Here is a 24,987-nt window from a genome sequence, read left to right on the forward strand (position 1 = left end):
CCTGCCCCACAATGGTTCATGCTGGGAGGAGGTGACCCTGTGCTCAATCCACTCAGCTCCCCAATGCTGCCAGAGATACTGCTAGGAGGAGGATGCACTCTGTGTCCTGACAATGACTTCCTGAGGACATAAATCCCTTTTCTTTTTGGCTGGCTAAAAGGGCAAACATCTGTCTGTAACACCAATATGTGTTCTTTCTGCTCTCACTGAGGAGGGATGGTGGGAGGCAAAGATCATCACAACACTATAAAAAAAAAATGTAGCTTTTTTCTTCCACATTTGTCCTTAACTCCATTGCTCAATCCAAAAGACTGAGCACATTCCTTCTCTACTAGGCTGGGGAAACAGTTGAATTTTCATTTAGTGGAAGTTTTGGGTTCACATTTTCCTCCTTTGTGAAGAGTTGCATAGGAGTATAGGCATTCCAAAATTCTCCTCCTTTCTCATTGGAGAATACACAGAATGAGAAGAAAGGAATACGGCTTTACAGAGAATTGGTTCCTCTCACCCTGAGAGGCTGCAAAAGTTGCTTCTTTTTAACATTAAGACAAACAAGGTCATGAGGGTGGTGGGGGAAAAGGCTGTTGGTCTATTTCCTGCTGCAATCAAAGCTTTAATTTGCAATCAGATCTTCTTAATAGAAAGAAAAATGAGACTAGATTAGGATAGGTCGCAGTGACCGGGTTGCCTGGCTGTTTTTCATCTTGTGTGACTTTGAGAAAATTACTTATCCTCTCACTATTCACCCAGCACTTTGTGATTCATAATGGGCATTATAACTGCAGCTACAAAAAAGCGACTCCAGCAATCACTTGTCATTTAGTTGGATTTTATTTTTTAAAATGTATACACCAGACCTTGAGAACCCTGCCAGCAAACAGATTAATAACTTCATAATCCTAGAGCACTACACAAAATGTAAGATTTTTTCAACTAATTTCTGCAGAAGCAGGAATGCACAGCGATGACTTTTCAACTGAGAAAAAACACATGCCCTCAATTTTCCTTTTAAGCCTTACCAAAAGTGGGTTGTTTTCTCATAGCAAGTCCTGGACTTCCACATATGTGGGCTATTTCTGGGCAACAGCAGAAAGATTTTCACAAATAAAGACCATTATCCTTAGAGAGGAAAGATTTCGGGAAGAATGCTATGCACTGGAGACAGCTCTTCTGCAGGCCATGTTTCTTTGTGGCAGTGTGCTTTTGAAGGCTCCTGCTCTGCTCAGTGCAGCTCTATAGGTTCCTTCCTAAGGTGACTGATGCTCAGCTAAACATTCTGCAGCCACTCTGGCTCCCCTGTAAGGGAAGAGCCTCCTCTGGCAGCCAGCAGGCTGTCACATCAAGCTGCTCCCACTCTGACAAGCCAAGCTGCTGCCAGCTGAGCGTGTCATAAGGCAAGATAGGTGTCTGAGAAATCTTCTCCTCTGGAATCACCACTGGAAAAGCATTTCTACTATGCCTTTGCCTTCAAACTGCATATCTCAAACCAATAAGTGAAGCTAAAATCCAGACAGGACATGACAGGAGCTGCATAGAAAAACACCTTTTTTGGGAATATACATGCATGGTATGTTGCATAGAATATGGTTCTCTTCTCTCTTTGCTTTCTTACTATTGAAATGTTATCCCTTTGTGCTCTAGAGAATGGGGCTGTCTTTTATTTGGCCCCCAGCTGATCCTGGGGGCAATAATTTTTGTTTCTGTCAGCATCCCTCATTAGGCATTAAGAAAAACAAGTGCAAGGATGACTGACTTTAATGTGTATTTTGTCCTTCACTTATGCTATGGCAGTCCATGACATAGCTCCTAAAAGATTTCTCCATTCTGTTTAGAATACAGATAAAGTTAAAAGTAAGCATCACAGATGAATAAAAAGAAATACCAGTCCTTTTCTGAAACAAGCAGTTTCTCTGCATGCTGCTGTGGTCTCTGGCAGCCTGGACGGAGGAGGGCCTGCAAAATGAAATGAATCATCATAATTCTTATATTAAGCATGAGTTCCTATGAGTGAAATATCTTGTTTCAGATGACAGCAGTAAAAAAACAACCCACTTACCCTCCCATTTTCATCCCCTCCAGAATTCTGTGCCTGTTTCCTTTACCATAGACCAAAAGCTAATCTGCACACAAAGACTCAGAGAAATGTAAAATGTTTTTCCTTTTACAGGCATTTTACAATTGCAGAGGTCAGCCAAACACAGTCTCTCCCTGATGAAAAGCCTGTTGTTTGGCAGAACCGGTGAGTTTGGGCAGAGGCTGGACCTTCATCCAGTTTAGAGGGCAACTGTTTACTGTGGGGAGTGTCTTGCCTAATTGCTACATTAACTAACAAGCCTCCTCCCTCTCCTGCCAAGCCCTGCTGAGACCTACGACTGATGAATACAGATAGTTTCTTTCTTTTCCTCTCCCTGCTTTCTGCTTGGTATGCAATTCCTACTCAGAAAGCAGACCACGCTGACATGCTCAGAATCTTGCAGTTTTAGGAGCTCCTATGATGGGAGGAGCAGCAGCTTTCCTAAGCCACTAACATGGAGAGGGAATTATGCATAACAGGGAAGAGCTGTGGGTCTGATTTACTGGGCACAAATGCAGGCATGTTCAATGTACAGCACAAACAAGTCAATACTGACTGCATATGCCTCAAAAATTGTTAATTTTCTCAAAAAGCCACGTTCTAGGGAGGATGCAGAAAGATGTGTGACAGACAGGGACACACAGGATTGCATTTATGAGAGCCAGTTTTTGAAACACCACTTTCTTTCCAACCTGCAAAAGAGAGAAATTGTTAAAAAGACTTGCACTTTTTCTCTCTCCACAGATGTCCAGTTCCTGTAAGTAATATTTCTAGTAGGTTACTCAGTTTATTTAAGCACAGTACCTTTGAAGCAAAAGAACAGGTCTTGAACGATGGAAATCAGGTTTCTATGTTCATCATCCTCATGGTCCTCAGGTCAAAAAAAGTAACCAAATTATTTGTCTTCACTGAGGAACAGTGCTGAGCCTGGCACTTTTTGCACAGCCATCTTCTGTATTATTCATTAATGTTTATAAAGTTTTTCAGCTTAGCACTGTTACTTCAGCCCTTCCAAAAAAACCAAAAAATTTTTTAAAAGTTCCAGTGTCAGAGATGCCTATGTGATGAGGCAACCACAAAATTGATTGTCCAGTTACAAATGCACCATTCATAAATAAACAAAAGTCACTAATCCATCATTCTTTTGGATATTTTCAATTTGTTCTTAAATCTTCACATTTCATTGAATTTTGGCAATTTCAGTGAGATATCTGAACTGTGATATGTATCTACAACTCCAAACTGCTCTTTCCTCAGATTTCCTAAGAAAATTTAATCATATCCGTGAGCTGCTAATATCATAGATGCTTCCCTTTGTCAATAATAAGCATATTCCCATTAACTGCCTTCACCATGAACATCCATACTCAGTGAAGTTCTGGACTATCTTTTGAGCACACTCAGGTCTGAAACAGATAATAACTTTACTAACATCAGATAGTTTGGAAGCATTATTCCATGAGAAACATTCAGTAAAATTTTAATTTCTGAGGTTATGCCCAAATTGTTCTCCTTGTAATGGACTTGCACCCTTAGTTGAGTATTTAATTCTGTTTATCTCTTCCCTTACATTAAATACAGATTTCTAGTACAGCTAGAAGTTTTTAGTCTTCTGAATAACAGGCCACAAAATCTGATGCTGATTGCCATACTGCAAGTACTGTAGACATGGAGACATCTCATATCATAATACCCCAAAACAGGAACAAAAAGGATCAAGGAAAGTCAATAATATACAATGGAGATCCAGTGTTCTGTAATGAAAATCAATTAAAATCAGGCACAGACATGCAAAAGACAGACGAACACAAAAACAGTTACAGAAATTTACACTTTCTAAGGAAAACATTGTCCATAATTACTTTTAACTGTGAAATAAATCACCAGTTAAACCCATTTTCAAAATATTTAATTTAGAGATTTTAGAGAGTTCATCTGTTTAACATGCAAATTGTAAGCCCATTATTGGGGTTTGATAAGTACTTGTATGCTTTTCTACCTTGGAAAGAAAGACATAATTTAAGATTTATATTAAAGAACATCTTTCTCACAACATTTACAGTTCTTTCTTCTCCACAAGAAAAACAATTATTTTATTTTTCAATAGCCACAGCTGCATATGATATAATTCAATCAATTGCAGGATTACACCAAAGAATAGAAGTCCAAAAGCACAAGTTACAGTATAAATGTATTTACAAGTACAGTGTAACTCACATATTACCTGCTTGTGTACATGATCAGCTTATTTCTGGGTAAATGGTCATTTTAACCAAAATGCAGGTTAGGTCACTAGGGCACTGGTAAGTTATATGAGATGAGAGTTGTAGTGAAATGTAGCAAAAAGGAAAGAAAAACATCTTTACACCTCATGGGATTTAAAAGTGTGAAATATTTTCAATCTTTTTCTTCCAAGTCAGTTGTTGATAAATTCAGTTCACACAGTCTTTTTCCATCTCTATATATGGACAAATAATGACAGTCAGAAATGCCACAAACCCATAATAAAATGTGCTCAAGTTTCCCTGCACTATATATTTTGACATAATTTCTCATAGGATTGCTGTTCCCGCCATCCAAATAATGATGTTTTTCCGCAGCTCAGCAGAGTGATGTCCTACAGAGTAGTGCCTGGGATGAAGTGAGCCAAGAATCAGACTCATCCTCTCTTGGGAAAGGTTTGAACCCATCTTTTAGGAGAAGACCATCACTTCAAGTGTGAGCAGACACTTGACACACTTTTCTCCTTTTCCACTTGTAATTTGAAATTAAGGGCCTTGGCTACATCAAAAAAAAGCAGAACCAGCAGGTCAAAGAAGGTGATTCTTCACCTCTAGTCCAATTTAAAGCACCATTTCCAGCTCTGGACACAATTTAAGAAGGGCATGGACCGGTTGGAGCAGGGTCAGAGGAGGTCATAGATATGATCAGAGGGCCGGAACATCTCTCCTAATGAAACAGGCTGAGAGAGGTGTGGTGGTTCATGCTGGAAAACAAAAGGCTCCAGGGAGACCTTACAGGATCTCTCCAGTGTGTAAAGGGCCTACAGGAGACATAGAGAGGGGCTTATTACAAGGGCATGTAGTGGGGGCAAGGGGGAGTGGCTTTAAACTAACAGAGAAAAGGTTTAGATTAGATATTAGGAAGAAATTATTTACTGTGAGGGTGGTGAGACACTGGCACAGGCTGCCCAGAGAAGCTGTGGATGCCCCATCCCTGGAAGTGTTCAAAGCCAGGCTGGATGGGACTTTGAGTAACCTGATCTAGTGCAAGGTGTCCCTGTCCTTGGCAAGGGGCTTGGAACTAAATGATCTTTAAGGTCCCTTTCAACCCAAACCATTCTATTATTCCGTATTTCCAGCAGAAAAAAACACAGATTTTTCACCCCAACAAAGTGACTCCCTGCAGCTCACAGTCAGGGATTCATGTCCTTGAAAATGCCAGGTTTTGAGGCCATCCATCACAGTAACTCATCTTGCTCAGGGTGGTGATTCCCACAATGTTGAACAGGGTTTTTGTGGATCCCATCCTCAAAGCTTGGAACAGACATACTTGGAGAGATCCTGAAATCAACCAGCAATGCAGCTCCAAATTCCATTTATACACATGGGGCACGTTCAGTGTCCAGGACTGTGCTGTTTTAAATGTATCTTTACAAAATAGCTACCTGAACAAAATTGATATAAAATTTGTATGCCCATTAATTCTTAGAGACAAAAATAATTGTGAAAACCTGCATGAAAGTTAATTCCTCACAAGACTTGACATAGGTTTTCAAAAATGCTGGTGTTAATTTTAGCACAAAATAATTCAGAAAAAAAAACCAAGAACACAAAAAATTTCTTTGTTCATTGCTTACTTATGGATAACCTTGCCACATAGGGTTTCTTACATTATGGGAAATACATGGTGTACTTAATTGCAAGGAAATTTATTTGTTCTGTAATATGACACAGTGATATTCAAAAGTCAGCCATGTGGGGTCAAACGCCATGTGATCAAACGCTGGTGATTTCATTGCTGTTTCTAAATTCTTATTACAAAAAAGAACATTACATTTATTAAATACATTGCATAAGTATTCTCTGTGGATAAAAATGCATGAAAATTTCTGCCTTAAAGTATCTGGTACAAATTAAGAATAACTTTATAATACACTGATTTCATATGAACAGTTATTTTGCAAATGATTTTGGTCTGGATCATAGATTTTAAAGCCAGAAGGCCCAATATAATAGTTTAAACTGATTTTCTATCATAAAATACAAACTTTTCTGCCAGTGAATACAGGGAGCTTTGGTTGAATGAAAACTAATACTTTTAAAAGCCTAGACCATGCTAATCTAATAATTTCTTGTGCTAATGTACTGCAACTCTCAATAAATGTTTTCAGTGTCTAATTACTCATGAAGTTGTCATTTCCAGTTTGAACCTACCACAGTTGTATTTCCATCCATTTGGCCTAGATTTTGTTGTGATCTTCAAGATCAAGATTGAGCTTTCACTATATTTTCCCTAAAATTTTTGCAGTTGAAAACTTCTCAGCAGACATAACCAAAGTCATCTTTGTTAAATTTATTGAAAACATAAATGTGGGTTATTGTCCGATAGAATTCTCCTACCAATGTTATCATATAAATCTAATTTTTCAGACTGTTTATACACCAATGCACAAATCTATTACTTTGTTTGTCTTTCTTCTTCTTTAACATTGCTTTCTTTTGAAATAGCTTATATACTTCAATATAGAGTTCTGGCATTGGATGTATTTTTCATTTTTGTTGTAGAGGAGCTAAAGTAAAATGTAATCTTCTGCCAACACTTATCTAAGGAACCAGCTGCTTTATTAGGCAATGCAAATCCTAAAATGCAGCTTACTATTTTCCCATTCTAACTAGTTAAATATGTAAATACAGAAACTCCTAGAAACACAGACCTGAAATATTATTGCCATCCTGAGAATAATTTAATCTAAAATTGTCTCCTGCCTCCTCTGTTATCCGTTATGCCAATTATAATAATTATACAATTTTTAGATTTTAGATCCAACCTCCTTTTCCATATCAGACTTTTTTCAAAATTATCCAAAAAATCATTTAACAAGTTCTCTTGACAAATTAAAAAAAAATAAAAATGGGGGCATTCAAACTTTTTTTCAGCTCAGTTTCTCTTTGTATTATCCTATGTTTCTTATGGGGATTTTTTTTTCTTTATAACCAGCCTATTGATTTTCTCATTCAGTCCTTTTTATTTATCTTGAAAAACCACTTAAAACTTTTCAGTAGCCCTTTATTAATTCAGCAGAAATTTATTCCTTTAAAAGAAAAAATCTCTTATCCTGTATGCTCTGCGTCAAAGCTTTGGTTCTGTTCATTTTGAAGACATGACATTTCTTGATAATCTTTACATTAAACTAAGTTTGTGGTGACATTTTGAAGTACTCATTATCCTGTCTGATGTCTTGACAGCACTAGCCTTTAAATTGGCTTCAGCTTGGTTATAAAATTGTATCTAAATATTCAAGTGGGTGACTTTGCTACATGCTGAAAGTTTAATAGATCTACACGGTTAATTCATTAGAATTACACACATATGAAGGACACAGTTCCTCAGCCAAAGCTTTTTTCCTATTTTCAAATAGCAACCATTGAAATTACATTGGTATTTCATCCATAACAAACTCATACTTACTCTGAAAATCTCAGTTTTTATTCCTTACTTCAACAGAGATTTTTGTGTATGACTTGCACATAATTCTCATTACCTTAGGACATTAAACTCTCAGGATTATATTTACTTATTTAACAATCTGCTAGCAAAAGTCACTAGAATGAGATAAAAACATCAAAGGTACTAGATGATAAAACCCCATAAACCTGGTTTCCTGTGAGTACTAAAGGCAGATGGACATTCAAAAGGACTGGCTCTCACCTGCAAAAATTATGCCAATTGTGTTGAATTGAAAGGGCACTAAAATTTGTCACAGGTACACTAATTTTTCAGCTACTTTAGGGTCTCAGAACTGTACCAGAAGCATAAACATCTGGTCCAATATATAACAGCCACTCTCCAGCAGACTTCCTTCTGGAAGTGGATGTGAGCCACATTGAGAGCCAGTCCACAGCTGGTCACTCTCTTTTGCCATTATCCTCCCATTCGTTCCGTTCCCATGAAGAGCAGATGAAGTGGCAGAGGATACTGGGAGTTATTCTTCCACCTCCACACTAGGCACAAATACTCTGACCTTTCACCAGACAAAATGAGAATATATTCTGGCTTCTCAAATGGAGAAAACAAGTGAATATTATATCTTACTGAAGATTCTTGACGGAATATTCTTCAGTAAGATAAAAAAATCTACTTTAAGCTTAATATTAGAAAATAAGACTGTAATGAATTCATAATTCTCAGGATGATTTTTATTAGAATGACTTTATTTGACAGAAAAGAACACAAAATCTATTAATAAAACACCTTTGGCAGGGAAAAGAAATAATTCCAGAGTATAAAATTTCTTTTCATCTGGTGTTTGTTTAATCACAGGTTTTGGCTGTAGCAGAAGAAAGCACTGATGATATAATTTGATACTTTTCTTCTCTAATCTTATCTCATTTGAAATAAAGATGATTTGATATTTGGATTTTAACTGAAATGTCCCAAATAGGATGTTTTATAGATGTGCATTTTCATTAAATTTGATGGCCTTGTTCTCAATTTGTGGCAGCATGAGCTAAACCCAAAGCTCTTCTAACTTGAAAGAATGATGGTAAAAACTTTGAAAACCACAAATGCCACGATATCCTTTCAGAATACACAACTTAGTCTGAGCCCTAAAAAACTTCTCCCTTTTAATTCTCTGTCATTGGAACAGAACTTGACATTCCCATCCCTCCCTTTTTGTGCCTTTTCAATTTTTCTTTCCATTTAAGGTCTGCTCTTCACCCAGAGGGTGGTTGGGCACTGGAACAGCTCCCCAGGGCAGTGGTTGCAGCACCAGCCTGACAGAGCTTGGGAAGTGTTTGGACAATGCTCTTGGGCACCTGGGGTGACACTTGAGGTGTCAGTGCAGACACGTGTCCCGCGCAGGGCCGGGAGCTGGGCTCAATCCTGGTGCGTCCCTTCCAACTCAGCATAATTTGTGATTCTGTGAGCTTCTTCTAAATTATACCCTCTATAATATTGCCTTTCTTCCTCTCAGAGACTGCCACTGCCCTTTCTGACCCAGAGGGTTCAAAATTTGCAGTTCTGCTGTTTCACATGAGAACCTTGCTGCAGTGTAGCCCTTCATCGCTCTACCCACCTTTTTCTGCCAAATCTTGCGTTTCTGTGTATATATTTATGCAGATTGAAAGAAGCCTGATATAGTTGGAGCACCTTCATTATTTTAATTAAAATATAGAAAAAGATAGTGTCACTAAAGGAAGCATATCTCTTATCTGTCGTAGACATCTTTTTGTAAAAATCCTTTCTTAGGATTTTTTCCCTTCTGAGAAGCTGAGAGGCCTCAGAAACAAAATGTAAACAATGGTTATCTGGTTCTGTGGAATGCAACAGGTGGATCCATGATCGGTCTCGTGTGGATGTTTGCAATTCGTGACCACTCATGGCAGAGCTGGCTCTCTCTCTCTGTCCGAGCCACAGACTTCTGTTTTTCATTCCATTCTATTCTTAGCTTAGCTAGCCTTCTGAGATGAAACCTTTCATTCTATTCTTTTTAGTATAGTTATAATGTAATATATATATCATAAAATAATAAATCAAGCCGTCTGAAATATGGAGTCAGATCTACGCCTCTTCCCTCATCCAAGAACCCCTGTGAACACTGTCACACTTATCATTCAAAACTAAATCGTGTTCTGAATATTTTCACAAAAAATCAAGTGAAATTAAATTTTGGCTATGTTTCCATTACATTTATATGCATTTATATTCTTTTTCCCCTTCTTTTTCTTTATATTCTTACATAAAGGAAAAAACTTATTTTAGAGAACATAAATTTTGCTGACAACTGATTATTCAGTTTCCCCCCATTTCCTTATCTTTTCACATCATGAATATTTCTAGCACTGTCTTCAACACATTCCTCTCACAAGTACTGTCAGTCAGATTTAAGAAAAGAAGGCTCTGATTAACTCCATCGCCCAGAATTAACCAAGCTCTTTTACACCACAAAATGCACTCTGTGGGATTCATAAACTCACAGAATGTTAGGTTTGGAAAGGACCTTAAAGATCATAAGGCATACTATGCCAGATTGCTCAAAGCCCCATCCAGACTGGCATTGAGCATTTCCAGGGGTGGGGCATCCACAGCTTTTCTGAACAACGTGTCCTGGTGCCTCACCACCCTCACAATAAAAAGGTTCCTCCTGATATCTAATCTAAACCCACCCTCTGACTGCAGCTGTTTCATCTTGTAGCAGAGAGCAAGAATCTAAGTGCAAAACTACAACAAATATCTTAATACACCTTAATATTATGATCCAAGATATCTGCGGGTGCACCCCATGTTTATGTGACTTTGTGTGAAAGTTTTCTTAATAAGGAAGGACAGGCAGAAAAACAACAGCTTCTAAAAAAGTCCATGTTGAGAAGCCCCTTCTGCAGTGTCATCCTTCCAACCCCCAGGCAGGGCAGAAATTTTTTACCAGAACTGAGGAAAATGGAGGCAGGGTATTACTTATAGATAATAGTGCTCTCTTTTTTTTTTTTTTTTTTTTTTATTTCTCAACGAATTTAAAAAGCCTAATTTTGGACTGTCAGGAACATACTGTTACAATACTGAATATCTTGCAAAGTTTTAATTCTTTAGTAAGTATAAGAATAGAAATAAGGAAAATGCAAATCAAGACAATTCAATAAAGGAAGACAAAGAGAGGCCAAGGAGGCAAAATGGCATGGACTGTTCTCATCAGGTCCCATCAGTGCTTTTGACAGCAGTGTAGTTCTATTTAAAACTACAAATAATTTACCTTGTCAACAAAGATATATTTTTCTCCTTTAGACCCAGAAAGAAACAAAAAGGTCTGAAAGAGCAGTCTGAAAAAACCTTATTTTTGAGTGTTAGACATAATATTACATATTTTTTACTGCTCATTTAAAACAATGCCTTTCTCTTATTTAATCCTATTAGATCACCCTCTTGAATCATAACCCCTTCCATTTCAGACACTCGTTCCTTTAGTGAGACTAGTAACTTTCCTTTTATTGAATCATGCTTTCTATTTGACTAATGCAAACCTTTCAGAGAGACATCTAGCTCTGATTTAAAAATAGCAGAAGATATGCCATTTCCCTTACAAAAACTCCCCAGGCTTAATCACTGTCATTGTTCGAGATTCTGTCTCCTGCTTGAGCTGTCAGCTGCTAAATTATGGAGGCATTCAGGATGGTAGTCCATGTACCCCAGCAAAGCAATCTCTCTCTGGGCTTTTTCTCCAGAGGGAAGACCCTCATGGGGATAATTCAGAACACCAGAAGTTTGCCTTCGGCTCTGATTGTCCCCATGAGCATACTATACAGATGGGAGAAAAATGCTTTTAGAAGCAAGGCATATTTCACACCCATATATTTTTCCATGGAGGTATGTGCACTGTGTAATCAGGCTGTTTTTAATTCCCCTATTTAATGAGAAAAACATTTGAACTACTTAAGCACTTCTCTCTCACCAATCCAGGAATTATTTATTTGGATTTTCATTATAATTTTTAATTTGGTTGGTACAAGAAAAACCCATCTTATTGGGTTATCATTTCATTTAAATGAAGAATCATCACATTTGTACAAAGAAGCGACTTTAGTCTTCTTATTGTACTGCTACTTGCAATCTCCTTATCTAAACATTCGAGACCCAAAGACCAATTTGCTTGTTTAGGGGCTTTTTTTTTTCCCCAGCAGCACACAATGAGGTCAAAATTACTTGTTTCTTCTGGTAACACTGAATTTCCTTCAGAGAGGCAAGGCACAGTAAGAGGTGACATCATGAAATTGCATACTTTGAGGCCAAAGGGATTGCTTGAGCTTACATCATACAACACAAATCCATGTTTTTTTAAAATATTCCTCATTCCTACATCTTTTGCTTGCCTGCTGTAATGTCTAAGTCATCTTCGAGTTAAGATTTTCCCCATATCTAATCTGCACATTCACTGAGGTGAATTAAAACAACTATTTCTTGTTTCCCATTTGCTGTACATTGAAGACAATGCAACAACACCCTCTCCTTTTTATCCTCCATCAGTTTAATCTTTTCCAAACTAAAATGCCTTTTTTTTTTCTTTTTTTTTCTTTCCCAGGTTCCATTCTTTGGATGGCTGTCCTAACCTGATTTCCCTCTTTTTTCCCTTGTCCAACATATGAACCTGTCTGCAAAGCAGAGTGCCCAGAGGTGGAGACAGTACTCTACCCAAAATCTTTCTGCTGCCAGGTACATGTGAACGGAAATTACTCCTTCATGCAGTTTATGTCGATGTTAATATATCCTGGTCTGAAATACGACTTTTTTTTAAGTTTGTTTTTGGTGGGTGTTTTTTTTTGTTTTGTTTTGCTTTGTTTAATTTCATTTTGTTTTTTACAGCGGCATTATATTTCTGACTCTTACTCAGTTTGTGGCAATTATTCCCAGACCCTTTACTGGAGTGATCCTGCCGAGACAATAAGTCTCAGTTTTGCCTTTATGCATTCCATTTCTCTGCTGTAACATGCAGCACTTTGCCATCGCCTGCACTACTTTATTCTTGTTGACATCAAACCATCTGTCTAATTTAGCACAGACATTTTGAATTTTCATCGTGTCGTTCAGTATTTGTGAGGCGGGAAGCCATCCATAAATCTTACAAATCAGTCCTAATGAGAGGTCAAAACCATTAACAGAACTATTCAATAATACCACACCAAGACAGACCTCCCTGGTACTTACTGGAAATGTCCTTTTTCTCTGACAGTGAACAGCTGGTGAACAGTCTTTTAGTATGGTGCAAAATGTCCTCTTTCTTATGTGCTTTTCAGGCAATCACCCATTTTATTTTAATAGAGATTTCATCACATAGATCTAGATAACAAACAGAAAGGAATAAGGCACCATAAATAGTATAGCAAGATAGGAGCAGAATATTTACAATATGTAGCAGCTCACAGTTGGTTTAACTTTATTAAAGAAGTGCAGTTTCTGTAATAAAAGCAATGAAAATGTATGAAAGCAATTATAGAAAGAGTGTGTTTTCCAGTTACTACTATATTATGAGAAAAATAGCACTGCTGTAGAAAGAAATAAAAAGGCTATTCAAAATTACCCATATCGTATCTGTATAGGAATTATCTACAATTTCCATTTCTTTTATCAAATGCCTGGAATATAATCAGTTCCAGCCTCATCTTGTTCATTTTTGCTTTATGGGCTGTCAGAGTACCCAGAATTTCAAAAACTAGTTTTTCCATAGCATATACATATCTCTGGAGAGAATGGAAATGACATTACAGCTAATATTGTTTCTTTCAGGCTAAAACTATTCCTGTGCAAAATCAGCATAAAGTAAATGCAACACTGAAGCAGTAATAGAGCCTGTTTGCCTAAACACAAAAAATATGGTTAGTTTAAGCTTTCTTCTGAAAAGATCCAGAGATGTATTACAAACAAAAGTCTAAAGAAATTACTGTAATGGACTTCATAGTTGATTTGGGGAAATCATAATGGTCACAAAGAAGTCATAACCCAGGCCTTGGTTTGTTTTAGCACATCTGTGTGTATCTCTTGTTTGGAAATGATGAACCATACCAGCAGTAATTTCATTTTTCGGTTTCTCTGGAAGGGTAGTGAGCGAAACACACATTATAGGTTCTAAAATCTGATTTAACAAAACATCACTTGCACAGTTTTCCATTGGCATCAACTTTTCCTTCAGTGTGTGAAGTCATGTTTTAGGGAAGAGGTATCTGAAGAAAACCCTGAGCAAATGTGCTTGAAACACTGTTGTAATATGCCAAATTGTCTAAATCACAATCTTTCTTGATTTTCATTTTAATTGCAAAGAAAATTTTTTAGAGATTTATATCTTTAGTTTACATTTGATAAATAAATGTCTTAGCATTGTCAAATATTACACGTCAGCTCCAGTTTATTCTGTTCATATGCACACATTCTTCTAAATAATTGTCTGAATGCAATTATATACACCAGTGTGATTTAAATGGTTTTATATTTGTGCATATAGAATGTATAATTACACAATGAACTCTGTGTGTGTGTGTGTGTGTGTGTGTGTGTGTTGGGAAATAACGACAGACTCAGAGCAAGGAAAGAACTACATGGCTGGCTGGTTTGTTTTTCAGTGAGTAAGAATAAGCAGTAGTATGCAGAATTGCTGAAAGGGTAAAGAATTTGGAGACAGAAATTAGTCCTATGACCAGTTTTGTGAATTCAAATATATGAACACAAACTGCATGCAATCAGTGCAGGATAAGATCCTGATGAACAGATAAAGTCCATTACACCTGTTTTGAAAAAGTATAAAATCAATGAAACAAAGGATATTTTTGTCTAAAGGGATGCTTAATGTTGATTTTAGAAAATGAAACAGCAATGAAAAACATCTTAGTTTTTTGTTGCTGATGTGGAGATGAAATATCATAAATCTGCTATTTGAAAAACTAGCATGATTATGGTTACTGCTTTATATATCATTTCTATGTATTAATATACCACCAGGTTATAAAACTACATATAGTAGTCACCTAGAGATTATCTTCTTTGGCTGATTTTCTCATCTGAAAAACAAACCACTCTGACAACAGTATGGTCTTAAGAACATTTAATAACATGAAAATGAACTGAGTATTTGCTCCCAGAAAAAGATGCTGTTTTAAAAGAATTTGAGATCCATTTAATAATAATAATCATTATAATTACTATAACAATAATAGCCTGATTAGCTTTATTAAAAGATATTTTATTAATTCATTTCAGTTAGTTGCTCAGATCAGCCTCAATATTAAAGTGTAATTATAGTATATGCCAGGTGAATGCCACTCCCTGAAATTAATTACCATGGAGATGGCCTCATTATAATCTATGATAAGAGTTCATTTATTTTTTAAGAGCTATGTATTTCCACTAAACGTGAATCAAGAAGACTTTAAAGTAAATAATTAAAAGGTGAGGTGTCCTTTTACAGAGATCTTTAAGTAAAACAGAAGAATAAAAGTCTACATAAAGTGACATGGCATATTTTCTCTAAGAATCAAGTCCAGTTTTGACAGCTGGATTATGCCACCCTCCCTATGCAGATAAATAACTTTATTGGCTTCTGTCATTTCTCCTCTAAGGACAGCGATCAGTACAGGCTCTGATCAGTACAGACTTTTTTCTCAGTGTCTCTCCAGTAAAAAGTTGGTGATCAGAGCCTTAACAACTGCCTGCCAGTATTTCTTTAAAGTGCAAGTTAGATTTGATGAACATCCAGAGGAGAGAACTTCTGGTTCAAATACTTACTGCCTCTACCAAGAGAAATAATGGAAAAGGTCTCTACTACTGTGAACAGCAGTTTTTGCTAGCTGGCATCTGAATTTACTGAGAGCTATAGCTCACATATTCTCTGCCTCATGTAGATGTCCAGCCAATGCTTAAACATTAGTTCCTTAGTAAAACAATATTTGTGACGGCAATTTAGTGCAGTCAGTGAAGCAATAGTGTTTTAAGAGGTCTTCTCAAAAGCATCTTTACCTACATTTAAATGCACAGGACCTCCCTTAGGAAGTGATCAGGTACAGTTTCCTCTCCACCTCCTTTGTCAGTACAGGAGTGTGTGTGCTTGCAACAGAGGAATTGTTTTATCAGGCACTTACAGTGTAGACATGTGCCAGTGGTGTCACCTGGGTAGGAAGTGCCGTCACTGAGAGACTTCATAGCAAATTGCTTCTGGAGTGTCACTGCACTGGCCTGATAAAGAGCTGAGGTGAAGAAAAAACACACACATCATCTCCAAACACTTCCACAGAACTCTGGTATAGGAATGACGTCGCTCCCTTGTCATTCCGTTATATTAACTAGCACTCCAGAGTTCAGTGGAAAATAGAAATATCAAAGCACATGGCAGTTAGCTTCCTAAACAACATGTGACTTCCAGACACTAAGGTCTAATCTCTGAGGGTTGTTTTTAGGAAAGTAAGGTACCTAGAAATGCACATGGGAAAATTTTAGGACTCACCCTTCCAGACCTTTCTGAAAACTGTATTTACATACCTGAGCATGTGGTGTATTTTTCAGCGCACATGAGATCTATTCACTTAATAAAGAGAACTGATGAGAGTAATTAGGTGCTTATTCACTGACTGGAGGATTATAGAATTCTGGAATGATCTGGGCTGGAAGGGACTTCAGGACATCTCTAATACAACCTTCAGCAGGGATCAGACCAAGTTGCTCAGTGTTTTTATGTTACTGAGCTTTGGGTGTCTCTGGAGACTGCACAATCTCTTTGGTTGATCATCTCCATGAGGCAGAAAAAGCTTTTCAGTTTAATTTAGTGGATTCTGAACATCAATTCAGTGAGCTTGTGCCCACTGCCTCTTGCTGTCCCTTTCTCCACTGCAGAGTGCCTGGCTTCATCCTCTCAGTACTGGAGGGCCCCTAAATTCCCCCAAATCACTTTTCTTGAGGAAGAATGAGCCCAACTCCTTCATCCTCTCCTCATAGAAAAAAATATGCTCCAGCTCTCAACTATCCTGAGCTTATTGAGTTTGGCTCTTTCTTATACTGGGGTCCCAAAAATTGATGTATTATTAAGGTGTATTATTTGAAATATTTCTGTCTGAAATCAACTTTTCTGGTCAATACAGTATTTTCCAGTTCTTTGCTCACAACACTAGACCTGGCATACATAGCACAAATAAGTCTATGCCTTAAATGCCACTATAGCTATTTCTAATTAAATCAATATTTTACAAGTCAGTTTGTGGGAAAAGCATGTTCTCCAGCTACTGGTGAATTTCAGTTGCATTCAGACCACTATCTATGACTTAAAAGCCTTCAGTACAGAATTGTTCACAACAAAGCTGGGAATTGAGAGAAATAATTAAACATAATTCAGAGCAAGAGTTGCCATCCAATCTCATTCAAAACTCTGCTTCCTCTCAACCAGAAATAGACTTGCAAAAAAAGAAGCACCTGGGAAGTGCTGCTGTGGTTGAATTGTGCTAGGCATGTAACTGGTGATATGGGTGAGCATTAAAGTCAGGAGTAACTCAGATGAAAACTTGTTTAAAGGTGTCTAAAATCTCTGGTGCACATCCAAATTATAAAGGACAAAGTTAGTACACAAATTATTTGCCTTTACAAGTGGCACAGTGTATTCTGTTCTCAGAATGAAGAATACTCAGCACTTGGGATTCTGAGCAAGCTGTCAACTTATTTTTCACCCTAATTAAGTGCACACCATACCTCACTTTTTCTCAGTCCAGCATGGACTGACAGAACTTCTGTAGACAGATTGCTACACTTACTGTATAGCATACCCACTTTTTCTACTGTCAAAAAAAAAAAATCACAAAGGACAAAAAAAAAAAAAAAAAAAAAGAAAAAAAAAAAAAGAAATAGAAACAAACTTAGAGAAAGGCAAAATGGGAATATTATTGCCCTAAATAAAAATTGCTACCCTTGAGTAATCAGATATGCTCTGCCTAATGCTCAGGGCTCCCTTTTGTGGATCATAAGACTTTACCTTTTGTGCCCCTGGTTTTGTAAGTATCAAAGTGGTCTCTATTCCTCTCTGAGCCTTCTGAAATACATCCTTGGACTGAGGAGAATGAAGAAGACTTTACAGTGGCCCATCAATCCAATGCTAAGAAAGAAGAAGAGAAAAAAAAAGCTTGGAAACATCTCAGTTCCTCAACAACTTAAAAAATGCATCACTTTATTAACATACATTTTAGTTTTAGACTTTTCAGGAAGGCTATTGTACTCTTTCAAAAAAGTTAAGAGATTAGTAAAATTATTGGCAAAGCAGGAACACAATTCAACTTAAGGCAGGGCAAGAACATTTTAAGTGCTTTATCAATATTTTTCATATATTTCTTTCTCTAAGAAACCGTACAGATTCAATGCCTAGAAGGAAACAAACAGAAATTTATGTAGAAATCAGAATTGCTACAAGTTAAATCAGTGTTGAGTAACTGCTTTGCTGAGAGTAGAATTTAGGCATTTAAGAGTGTCTTTTAAAAAGTATTACAGGCTTGAGAAAAGCATGGCAAGACATATCCACTTTAGAGGTCCTAGGGACACATCTACTATCTCTGAATTGCGAGCACTGTAATCAAATGTTACTATTATTTAGACACGATCAACTGTTCTGTTAGTGATTTTGCACTGTTATTTACTCAGTAGAAAGAAAGATCTCATGATCCCTCTAATTTTCTAAAGGGCCTGGAAAAGTATCTGCTACTGCTGACCAAGGAGCCCTGAGGTGTTATTTCAGGCAACATGGAGGAACTGCAGCTGAGATAAATAAAGGAATATATTACCCACTACTAAGACATTTGTATTGATTTCAGAGACAAAGGAGATAATCAAAAGTTCATTCAGGTGTGGGACATCTAAAAATCATAGTATTAATTAGCCACAATCCATGATTTTTTTGTTAAAACAATTGTCTGCAAATTCTGTTTCTTTAACCTGTTTGTGGTAACAGACCTTGCACTGATAAAAACCACTTTCTGCTGAAATTTTTCCATATCAGATAATCTGAAACAACAAAATAATTTTTTTGCCTTCTATAATTTTCTTTAAGGAGATGACTCCTGTTTCAGTTTGCAACTTTGGAACTATACTATATAGTTGTTTGTTTGGGCATTTTTTTACTAATTATTCTCCTTTTGAGGGCTAAAAGCAACATTTCACCGATGTTCATTTGAAATACTATGATAAGCATCCCTTTTTAATTGTGAATAGATTGGAAGCTGGAGCAATTTTAAGGGGAAAGAGAGTGCACAGAGGGAATAAATCAGCTGTATCAATGAGTTTGCCGGTAATGTCATAATACCACTAGACAGAAATGCTCTCAAAGAGCTTCTAAGTACCCACAGGAGAAATAAAGCTCCTGTATTTGAAGCAAACTGGCACTGAATCTCTGGGAAAATGTGCACTAGAAAAAGCAAAAGGAACTCTTAGGTGATGAAAAAAAGTAATACTGAGAGATGAAAAAATACATGGGATTGGAACTTCTGCCTTTCACCAGCCCTTGAGCACAATCTGATGCTAAGAAAGAAGAAGAGAAAAAAAAAAGGTTGGAAACATCATAGTTCCTCCACAACAAATATATGCACATGTAATGTGTGTATACATGACTGTGTGCAAGAGTAGGTACACAGGCATAGGTGAAGGTGACACTCCTAACTCTGGTGTTGCAAAAGCTGCCAAAAGTCCTAGATATAAGTGTGTGTGTGGGGAAAGTATATTATTTGGCTTAATTGAATCCAAGCACACTGAATCCAAGCAGGATGGCAAAGCTACCATTTGTACCAGGTGACTTTGTGCATTTGATGTAGCTTGCTTCACAAAATGAGTTTACTTACAGCTATATCTGTCTTTGACAATATTGGAAGCCCAGTCTCAACCTGTCTTTATTGTAGAATTAACCTTTCATTAATTTCATCAATTAACCCTAACAGGGTAGTTAGATAAATGTCATGCTGTTTACTCCATTAATTTACCTCTTAAACATGTTTTATGCAGGAACATACAAGACAGGCACTTCTGTATTACTAATATGTGAAAAAAAATATTTCTAACCACTGATTTTTGAAAAATGATGAAAGAGTACCCTGCAGCATTCCATGGAAATACAAGGATTATGCTCTAATAGGCATCCAGCCCATGCAAGCTAAGGACTGCCAGGTGACATTTTAAGAAAACTTTTGCTCCCTTCAGTTTCACCAAAGTTTGAACTCTGACCACAGGAAAATCTTTCTCCTGCATATTTACATTTGCAAGGGTCCTCTGACATCTCAGCTGTAGAACTGATTATGTGGAGAGAGCTCACTGAAATAGCTTGTCTGAAGTGAAGCACAGTCCTTTTTAATTGAAAATTTGAAGAGTTTTGGCTTACTACCTGGTGATACTTGGAAGGGACAAATCTGTTCTATTACTATTCTGATAAAAATCTTCTTTGCCAAGTTGCCTACAAAATTACAATGTGTTCTGATCTCTACTGCTTATAGTTTACTCTACCCCAACTTTAGCAATGTGACTTTACTGGCTTTTTTTGCTGCAGCCTTTTATCATTTCTTGCATGAAACATCGAAGGCAAGGATTGATCCTTTCTTAATTTGGGTGAGCAATGATGCCAAGGTCATGACTTGCATAAAGCATGCCATCCATCTAACTTTTTGTAAAGCATTTTGTCTCTAGCAATCCACCCCAGAATCAAATCGGTGACTGTTCCCTTCGCTAAAATTTCTGATGCACAGAGTCTGTACTCACCCAAGGTGAGCCCTGCTCTATGTCTTCACTCAGCTGATGGACATTGAAAATAGAAGTACTTTTGACCCCCTATCAGTGCCGGAAATATTTGGCTAAACAGTGAACAGGAAAGAGAAGAGCTGAAACGAGCCCCTAGTGGGTGAGAAATAGATGTTGTGGGCTCTACTTCTGAGATTATTCTTTTCAAGAGAGCAATGTGGGATGACACAGATGTCACAGTGGTCTTTTTCTTCACCACACCATATCTGAACATCTTAAGAACATACTAAAATAAAACTATTTTGATGCAGAACGTGCTGAACTTTGTTAAACATTTTCTTGTTTTCAGTTTCTAGAGGTCACAGAAAATAAGGCTGGACTGGGACCTTAGAGGCATTGCCGGGACCAGCTGCTTATTACAGCACAGTTAACTACAATTAAAACATTTTGGACATCTGTTCAAAGGTGGTTGATCACACTGATAAATCCTTAGTTGTGTATTGTCACTAGCTTACACCTGGTCCTGGTAAGAAAAATAAGTTGTTTTATTAGCCTGAGAGCATTTTGTTTCTTTTGTTGTTGCTGCTGTTGTCTGCATTAAGCTTTTATGTCAGAGTTATTTTTATGATTCCAAGACAAACCATACAAACCAAAAACAATGACAAAGAGCAGATAAAGTCCCGTTAGATTTTTGCCTTTCTGTTTTTTTTTATTTCATTTTGTTTTGAAACTTTTTAGTGCAATTATCACAAACCATTAGATGGGTTCGGTTTAGTGAATGCACCACAGAAGAGAAAATCATTTCTGTGGGGACCTGGTTCCATCTCTGGAAAAGGGCTTGCTGTCACCAACTTCCCATCCATCATGGAGAGAGCCACACTGTTCATATAATTAACACTGCAAACGAACCAGCAAGCAATCAGCCAGTGATATCTCTCCAAAACATCCAATATTCACTGAGGACACCTCTACAGAGAAAAAGCATTGAGCTGTCTAGTTTGGTCAGGAAATGCATTAATTTATGTGAATATGGGCTTTGCTTATGTGCATGGAGATTTTGTGGTAGCAGGATCACACACCCTGTTCTCTCAGACTTGATACGTCGTGCCAGGTGGCATATGCACATTCCAGCATGATTAATAAGTTCCTATAAAATGATCAAACCACATATTTTCCACATAACTTGTTGAGGTATAAATGCAATTCCCCTGTGAAATTGTTCTTAGTAGCCTCTGCAGTGTCCCAGTGAAATATTAAGAATAATAAGAAAAAAAATTCTGTTAGCCATAGGTACCCTTTTCAATCCTTTACCCAAAAGAGAGGCATTGCCACCACAGCAGTTGGTGACAATGGAAAGACTCCACCAAACAGAAAATTTCTGAACATTGTTCTCTGTGGGAATTTATCTATATATATCTCTACATGTCTTTATTTCAGTTGTTGGAAGAATGAAAAAAATTCAAGTCAGCCTCAAATCTTCCAAATCAGAGTATTCAGTGATTCTGTGGCAACAAACCAAACAAATTAGTAAAATTATTAAGATCAAATAAACTCTTGTGAGTAGTCTGCGCTTTAATCTCTTGAGACATTTTCAATAAAGAATTTCACACACAGAGAGCTAAAATAATAAAATAGTTTAAAAACTTCCTTCACGAGAACAGAAGTTGCAAACAGGTCTCCTGTCACTGCAAAAAGAATAATATACTTTGCTACCAGTGAAAGGCAGCCAGAGAAGCAGCATGATTCCTTGAATTTTTGAGAATTGTCCTTATTCCTGAACATTTATATTTTAGTATGTTTATTCTTCATCCTGAGTTAATGTGTGTTTTTGACCAGAAAAAGAAATAAAAAATGTTCATTAGATAAAAGAAAAAAATTCTTTATCCTGTTTGGGGCGCAGTCTTCTAATTCAATATCATAAAAATTACTTTAGAAATTGTTTTTAGGGCACAATTTCTGTTGAAAGACAACTTTATTAATAATTCTAAAGAATAATTTAAGAAAAACATACCAAACACGTCCAGTTTCAGATGGTAGTGTCTTGGATTTCTGCATCATGTGTTCCTGTTTTGATTCAGGCTTGTTCTCATCCTCCTTTAAAAAAGTAAGGCATAAAAAATACATTTTATCTATTGATTTTGTTCGTTTCATCTTTACAGTTCTTGAGGCCTTCAAGAAGATTCCAGTACTTAATTTCAGAGTTTCTACTTCAAATAGCATTTTTTGCCATTAGTACTTAATGCTAAGGTATAATTTGCTTAGGTACATAAATTCCCATTTATTACTTTATTGATAGGAGGTAGTGTAGGGGGATAGAATATAAGAAAATAAAGATGGTCTAGAAAGTAGTCTTGCCCCTAAGGAATTGCAGCTGGCCAATTATCAAAGATTAGGAACAGGCCTGACTTTACCAGGCCACAGCTGTGACCATGGAGAAGAAGAGTGCTATAAAAGAGTGGGGTGGCTGGGTGAGAAGGGAACTGGAGTCAGTTGGCTGCTGTGAGAAGAAGAAAGAGTCAGTGCTCAGAGGAGCAGACCATGAGCAACACCAAGAGGGCATGAAACTTTTGTGAGAAGGAAATAACAGTATGGAATCCCTGCAATAAGGTGGCAACAAGGTAGTACCTCTGGACAAAGTGGTATTTTGTGGCACTTTCTGCTCTGTGCCACCTTTCACACCTCACACCTAACCTGGAACCACCTACACTTTTTTTCACAGATGCTCTACCCCCTTAAGTGACTGTAGCTCCAGCTTTCTCCTGCAGTTGAGGTGAGAATTCCCAGAACACTGCTGAGCAACATTTCTTTCTGTCTCTCTCCTCTCCTGCTCTAATTGTGCACTGTCACAAGTGAGCCATCTATCTAGAAAAAACACTTCTTAGGAAGTAACAAGCTACTTCGCAAAAAAGGGTGATTTAAAATCTTCAAGAAGGTCCACTGGAGGAGCTTTATTTTGTGGGGGTGCTGTTCTTTCTCAGGTTTCCCTCCCTTGCACGTGGGCCATTTGTTGGCTGACTCCTCTCCTAGGAAAAGCTGCAGGGTATCTCCTCGATCATCTTGTTCCCGGCCAGCAAAACAGCTGAGTCCTGTGGCTTGGACACGTGCCATTGCCCTGCGATTGCCTCCCTGAAGTTTGCTGTGTTGTTTCCTACCAATACTGCTTTCAGGCTTGTTTTTCCCATTGCAGCCTATTAAGTCAGGCAGCATTCACTCCAGAAAGTTTATAACCCAATACATTGTTGACTTCTCTGGAAAGGTCAAGAGCAGGCTTTCTATGACTGGTACTGTTCAGATTTCTTGTATGGTGCATAATATCTGAGCCTATCCTATGCAGAGAAACAAGTACTTCGGCAATTTTAGAACTTAATATTTCATGGTTGCTTGAAATAGTTATTTATTTAGAACATTTAAACTGATTTCACTATTATTTTGTATAATCATCAAAAATAAATGTTAGGCACTGGGACATCTTTTTGTTTAAGGAGACATGATAAACACTGATGAAAGAATCTTTCTAGCAAAATGTTACCAATTAGCAGAAGAGCTCGTTTTCATCATTAAAAGCTAGAAATAAATAACAAAAGATATGCTTAAATGAGCTGGTGCTTTTGTTGATGAAGATGTTTTGTGTGGTGGACTAAATAAAAGGCAGATGTCTTTATAATTCTTTTGATAATGAACAAATTTTATCAGTGTGCCATTGGAAATATAAAACTTCTGTCAGAAATAAAGCCAAGTGTCTTCACCTCTTACAGATCTAATCAATTCACTATTAGAACTGTTGATATGCTAAGCTTTGTTTCTTTGTTTGCTTTCACATCTTTATTTTTAGGATGCTCTCTAATTCTGATACAATTTCAGACAGTTTTAGGGTTCAGTGAACAGGTTTTCTTTGCGCAAGACTGTGTAGCAATACCTTTCTTTCTTTACCTAAATGATGTGACTCAGTTTCCCAGATCATGGTGAAGACTGTAATGAAATTTTTCTTCATTTTTATTTTAAATTTGGATTACTTCTGCATCTTTTTAAATGTGTCTGCTTTCTTTGAAAAGGATCAATAGCGCAGTAACCTGAAGAAGACAGCTTTGCTGCTTCCCAAGGTACACCTCCTGTTCAAACAAAAAAAGAGGCAGGGAAAGACTCAAACCCCACGTCTCTGATCCCTCTAACTCTTAGCTTGCTGCTCTGGATCTTGCTTTGGTTCAGAGGATGGTTCATTCTCTCCTGAGTTTAGAGGATCAATAAGCAGTTTCTCCAAGGCTGCACTTGTTTTCACTCCCTTACACAGCACTTCCACTGTATCTCCAAAGGTTTTAGGTGAGAGTACCTGTCTTCTTTTCTAAGGGGAGCAAATCCCTCCTGTCTGGCTGCAGTGGCCCCGAGCAATGCCTGTGCCTCGTTTGCTGTCACTCTAGAGAAATGGTCTCAGGGTAAAGGCTGCAGCCATCCTGGTTTGCTCTTCTAAT

At 37.3% G+C, this 24,987-nt stretch overlaps 1 long non-coding RNA gene across 1 annotated transcript; it reads left to right on the forward strand.

Moving 5' to 3' along the window:
• The first annotated feature begins 23,015 nt into the window (after positions 1 to 23,015).
• On the forward strand, positions 23,016 to 24,271 carry LOC132070290 (uncharacterized). The gene is made up of 2 exons (XR_009417939.1): positions 23,016 to 23,139; positions 23,241 to 24,271. It is a non-coding gene; the product is annotated as an uncharacterized LOC132070290 (long non-coding RNA).
• Positions 24,272 to 24,987: the final 716 nt, after the last annotated feature.

This window comes from Ammospiza nelsoni, chromosome 2 (assembly GCF_027579445.1).
Source record: "Ammospiza nelsoni isolate bAmmNel1 chromosome 2, bAmmNel1.pri, whole genome shotgun sequence".
Taxonomy (NCBI): domain Eukaryota; kingdom Metazoa; phylum Chordata; class Aves; order Passeriformes; family Passerellidae; genus Ammospiza; species Ammospiza nelsoni.